The sequence below is a fragment of the Mauremys reevesii genome, linkage group 3 (genome assembly GCF_016161935.1).
Source record: "Mauremys reevesii isolate NIE-2019 linkage group 3, ASM1616193v1, whole genome shotgun sequence".
In the NCBI taxonomy this organism is placed as follows: domain Eukaryota; kingdom Metazoa; phylum Chordata; order Testudines; family Geoemydidae; genus Mauremys; species Mauremys reevesii.
This window is the reverse complement of record NC_052625.1, coordinates 193,577,479-193,583,256: the sequence shown is the minus strand read 5'-3', so window position 1 is coordinate 193,583,256 and position 5,778 is coordinate 193,577,479. Positions and strand designations below refer to the sequence as shown.

The 5,778-nt window shown below is 43.0% G+C and overlaps 1 protein-coding gene across 4 annotated transcripts in view; it reads left to right on the top strand.

Moving 5' to 3' along the window:
* SLC25A27 (solute carrier family 25 member 27) overlaps positions 1-5,778 on the top strand; it is a 55,605-nt gene that overhangs the window by 18,997 nt on the left and 30,830 nt on the right. Inside the window, exon 1 of one of the 4 annotated variants that reach the window (XM_039530674.1) lies at positions 5,740-5,772. The exons of the other annotated variants lie outside the window; for them this stretch is intronic. The gene's annotated coding sequence lies outside the window, so the exon portion shown is untranslated. Of the gene's footprint in view, positions 1-5,739; positions 5,773-5,778 lie in introns of those variants that run through there. 4 annotated transcript variants of the gene reach the window in all.

Sequence of the window (5,778 nt, the reverse complement as noted above, 5' to 3'; positions counted from 1 at the left end):
TTCCTCCCCAACACCAATGACTGATGATGTAGAGAAATGTTGCTGTTGATTCCAAACTGGCTTCTGCTGCTGCGTCTGAGGCTCCCTTATTGATGTATTGTAGTATTTATATAGCATGCATGGGTGTACTTAGGGCTGTACACAGGGTAAATGTGCTGAATGCATCTGAACTGAAGAACTGTTTTGAATACGATAAATGAAAAATGGGGTGTGGCTGTTACGTAGCATGTGTGGTGGAGTGGGTGGGTCTGTGAAAAATGTTTGTAGTGTAAAAGAGGAGGAGGGTTGGTTATCATTCAGAAATTCTTCCAATTGTAATTTATGGGTTAGAGGACGACATAATACTAGGTGTGGATGCAGGACGGATATAGCTTGATCCAAAGTCCATTAAGGTCAATGGAGAGATTCCCTTTGAGTTCCATGGGCCTTAGACCAGGTCCAAAGGGAGAAGCTAATTGTAGTATGGGTGTAGAAGGAAAAATGTGCAGGTATGTAAGGAATTTTGGAGTCTAGGCAGTGACGGTGAAGAGCTTGGATTTGATGCAGAAGCTGGCGAAGTAAGCTAGAGCAAATAGAGGAAGGATGGCCAGTGGTTAGACTGCCAGCCTAGGAGTTCGAAGAACCAGGTTCAGTTCCCAGCCCTCTCACAGACATCATCTCCTTATGCCTCAATTGTAGCACGGGAATAATAACATTTCCGCACCTCACTGGGGCACTGTGAAGGTAAATATATTAAAAATGGTGAGGTACTAAGATTCAATGGTGATGAAGGCCATATAAGTACCATAAAGAAATAAGATCAGAATGACAGGAAAGGAAGATGATTGTATCAAGCCCATTTTGGATAGACTAGACTGGGGAGTAGAGAGAGGAGGTTCTAGCTGTCAACATGAGAAATGAACAGGGATAGAGAATAAAGGACAAACTTTAGATTCATAGATTTTTTTTAAGGCTGGAAGGAACTATTAGATCATCTAATCTGATTTTCTGTATGTTACAGGCCATAAAATTTCACCCCGTTACCCGTACTGTGCCCTGTATTTAGAGATGTTGATATTGGCAGCAGGGAGTATAAATTAGATAAGAATTTGGCACTGTGTGTTTATCACTCGGAGTTGCTTTGGGTTGAGGAGTTTAGTTTTTTTGTCTGTACAGAAGAGAGAAAAATGTCCTTTAGCAAATCTCAGCAAACAAGGTGTCAAATTAACTTTAATGGGATTGTTATTCAGGTAAGTGGAAGCATCTTCACCAGGATAGCAGAGGGAAATCAAAATGAACTCTTACAAGTACATCAAAATACTGTACAGAGAGCAACACTCGAGGTGAAGAGTAATGATTACACTCTACAATAAAACATTGCAAAATACATCACAGCATCCCTTTGAGACGACTAACCTTTTGCTAGTTTCGTTTGGCATTGCAATGGGATTCAGCTCTCTCTGAAGTCATTTACAAACTCCCAGTGAATTCTGTGGGTGAAGGATTGGGCCAGAGTTTTTTAAAACAAATTCCTTTAGTGTATACCCCTTTGAGCAGCAGAAATGTAATATTCACATTACGGCTTTTAGCACATTTTTGACCCATGTAAAGCAAGGGGTTTTGCAGAACGTACAGGCGATACAATCTCTGGCCTGAAGCCACCACGGTAGCAAACTTACGCATGTGAGTAACTTTATACGTGTGAGTAGATCCATTGTGTTCAGTGGGCCTACTTGTGTGCAAAGCTCCTAATACATCGCTACTTCGATATAACGCCGCCCGATATAATGAATTTTGATATAATGCGGTAAAGCAGTGCTGGAGGGGGGAGGGGACTGCGCACTCCGGTGGATCAAAGCAAGTTCAGTATAACACGGTTTCACCTATAACGCGGTAAGATTTTTTGGCTCCCAAGGACAGCATTATATTGAGGTAGAGGTGTATGTGTAAGTGCATGCAGGAACTGGGTGTAAGGGCGAACTGGCAACTTTTGTGCTTTCTCCCATGCTGCCCCTCACCCTCGGGAGAAGCTTACTGTAAACATCTGTAAAACTTACTCATTGTTCTCCTTCAAAACCCCTTTAACTCTCCTTGGTCAAGATCCCTACCAAAAATTGGCAATGGTTAGGCTGCTGAAGTGCTGAGATGACAGCCTATCATGCTGGCCAATACGTCTCATTTGTTTCCTTGTACTCCCCATCTGTCTGCATCCATCTGTTGCCTCTACTTTATACTTAGATTGTAAGCTCTTCAGGACAGGGACTGTCTTTTTGCTCTGTGTGTGTACAGCACCTAGTACAATGGAGTCCTGGTCCATAACTAGATTCCTAGGCTGGCTGGCTGGGCTACGATAAATACAAATTATAAATAATAATACAATTATTATTCTCCCACTTTGATGCTGAGTAACATCTTATCCACCCATGTAATTCCAGTGATACGAAATACAGGTTCATCATAAGTAAGGGGTGTAGAAGGAGGCTGGTAGGAGCCACACCCTAATGTCATCAGAATGTTTTAGTTAATCAAAGGCACGTAATTGCAAAGGGACGGATTCTCCACAGTGTTTCTATGGCAGGAAAGGATGCAAAGCAAGGAGAACTCAGCTGGGGGCATAGAAGGGGAGAAGCGGTTCCATGACATGTCCCCTTTCTGGGTCCCTTGTATCATTTCTGCAAGGCGGGGCTGCCCAGTTTTGGAGACAGGAAGGGGTGTCAGTGGAACTAGAGCTCTTATGCTTTCGGTAGCATGCTTACTTCCTGGGAAGCAGCTTGGTGAAGTACAAGGATGTGGTCATGAGAGTCAGAGCCCTGAGTTGTTTTCCTGGTTCTGCTATTGACTTGCTGTGTCACCTTGGGCAATTCACTCACTCACTCTGTGCCTCAGTTTCCCCATCTTTAAAATACAAATAGTAATACTTATACTTCTGTGTAAAGTACTTTCAGATCTATGGTTGTAAAGGACAAAGTATGGCTGTTTATTGTTTTGCAATCTCCATTATAGAGTTTAGTCCAATAGTGTTGCCAGCTCGTTAGTTTTTGCATGAGCCTTGCAATTTTGGGTCGTTTTATTGAAGCCCCAGCTCCTGGAGCGTGGCACCATTTAGGGAGGGAAGTGGGGACCTGGCCCCTCCCCCGAGTTTCGTACCCCATTATAATTTTACAAACAGGGGTGGTGCAAAGGGAGATTTGCGGGGACTATAGCCACCCCAAAATTTGTCTCAGCCCCACCCGTAGCATCCCTCCCAGAGCTGGTTGCCCAGCCAGCAGCCGCCACTCTCCGGCTGCCCAGCTTGGCTGGTGCAGCATTGGAGTAGTTCGTCTGATGCTAGAGATGGCCGTGCCCGAGTAAAAACAACAAGGAGTCCGGTGGCACCTTACAGACTAACAGATTTATTTGGGCATAAGCTTTTGTGGGTAAAAAACCCACTTTAGATGCATGGAGTGAAAATTACAGCTGCAGGCATAAATATACTGACACATGAAGAGAAGGGAGTTGCCTCACAAGCGGAGAATCAGTGTTGACAGAGCCAATTTGATCAGGGTGGATGTAGTCCACTCCCAGTAATTGATGAGAAGGTGTCAATTCCAGAAGATGCAAAGCTGCTTTTGTAATGAGCCAGCCACTCCCAGTCCCTATTCAACCCCAACTTATTCAACCTATTCAAGCTGAAATTAATGTTAAATTTGCAAATTAATTTTAGGGTGTGTCTACTCCGGAAACCGGGGGGGGGGACCCGCCGCGGGACCGGGGAAGGGCGGCGCAGTGCTCCGCGCTGCTTGGGGCAGCCCGATTTCTAGAGCCGCCCCTGGTGTCTACACTACCTGCGGGGGTCGATTTATCGTGTCTATGTCTAGTCTAGACATGATAAATAGACCCCCCGAGCACTCTCCCGTCGATTTCTGTACTCCAGCTCGGTGCGAGGTGCAGGCAGAGTCGACGGGGGAGCGGCAGCAGTCGACTCACCGCGGTGAAGACACCACAGTAAGTTGATCTAAGTACGTCGCCTTCAGCTATGTTATTCATGTAGCTGAAGTTGCATAACAGATTGAGTCCCCCCGCCACCCCCCCGCAGCATAGACCAGGCCTTAATTCTGCAGTTTCTCGTTGAAGTCTGTTTCTGAAGTTTTTTTGTTCCAGTTTGGCTACTTTTAAATCTGTTATAGAATGTCCAGAAAGACTGAAGTGTTATCCTACTGGCTTTTGTATGTTACCATTCCTGATGTCCGATTTGTGTCCATTTATTCTTTTACGTAAAGACTGTCCGGTTTGGCCAATGTACATGGCAGAGGGGCATTGCTGGCACATGATGGCATATATCACATTAGTAGATGTGCAGGTGATTGAGTCCTTGATGGTGTGGCTGATGTGGTTGGGTCCTCCGATGGTGTCGCTAGAGTAGATATGGGGACATATCGTGCCCAAGTGGGTCTCCACTGAGCTGGGGAGGTGGGGACAGGACACCTGTCTGTGCAGGTGCCTCTGGTTCAGGAGTGAGAGCTGCTGCTGCTGTACTGAACAAGCGTTCAGACTCCTGTGTGCTTGGCTTAAAGAGACAGTGTGCTGACACAATCATTCAGCATAGACAATCTCACACACACACTCCCCCCAACACACACCTTCAGTCTCCCACACACTCTCCCCAACACACACACACACAATCAATAATAGTATCCTTCCAGAATGTAAATTTAGCTTGTACTCACCTTAGCAATGCCAGTTTTTTTTGTTTTTTTAAAAGCTAAACACTATGCAGATGAAGGTCGCTTATTTTCAAATTATATTTTAATTATATCTGTAAAATAACTTAAAATTAATATGAATATAAATGCAGTTTCAAGTCTGATACTAATAGTAATTATGAATTTAAATATTAATGACTTGCATATATGATTGTGATCAGTAATCAGAAAAGCCAGAATAATTAAACAAATAAATTCCCATTCTTAATGAAGGGGCGGGGGAAGAACTTAATCGTGCACGTTAAAATTAAGTAAATGTTTTTAGTGGAGTGAAAAAATTGACTAAAACAGAATGGATAATGGCAGTAACACAGAGTGTGTCAGAGAAAGTAAGCAAATATTAGGCAAATTTTATTTATTTTTATTTATCTCTACTAAAGATGGTGTACAAAGCATCAAACTTGTGTTTCTGATATCTGTGCCAAGGCTCCAAAATGGATACCTCAATGCCTGGGTTTGGAAATATCTTGTATTGTCGCCTGATTGTTCTAATTTTACATATAAACTTAAAATATGGCTTTAATATGGCACCAATTAAAGCCATATTTTTTCTTTCTTTATATAGGAATTAGATACAGTGTTCCCATCAGTTAATTTCTAACTTATCTGCAAAACAAAACAAAACAACCACACCTAGAGTTTTCAGGTGCCTAAGTAGCCTCTGAAATTACAGTTAAAATCTGAAATGGCACCCCTGTCCTGGAGTCCTGACTATGTGAGAATCTTAGCTTTCAGTTAGAAAAAAAAGTTTCTAGCCCTTATGATTGCAGAACAAAGTTGGAAAACATGAACTTTAACCACTCAAATAGCTGAAGGCAAATATTTTAAAAGTCTCATTATGTTTAAATCAATCTCATGATTTTGGGGACCTGACTAATAATTTTTGAATATCAGCGATTGGCAATAAATAACTCTGCTTAAAAACCAACTTTCACTACCTCATGTGTGGGAGATTGGATGAAAGACTACATTTCCCAGAAGCCTCTCTGTAGGACTTAGTTATGTCACTGAGCAGAGACTTTGGAGCCTGCTTATCGGGAGACAGTGTGGGGTGAGT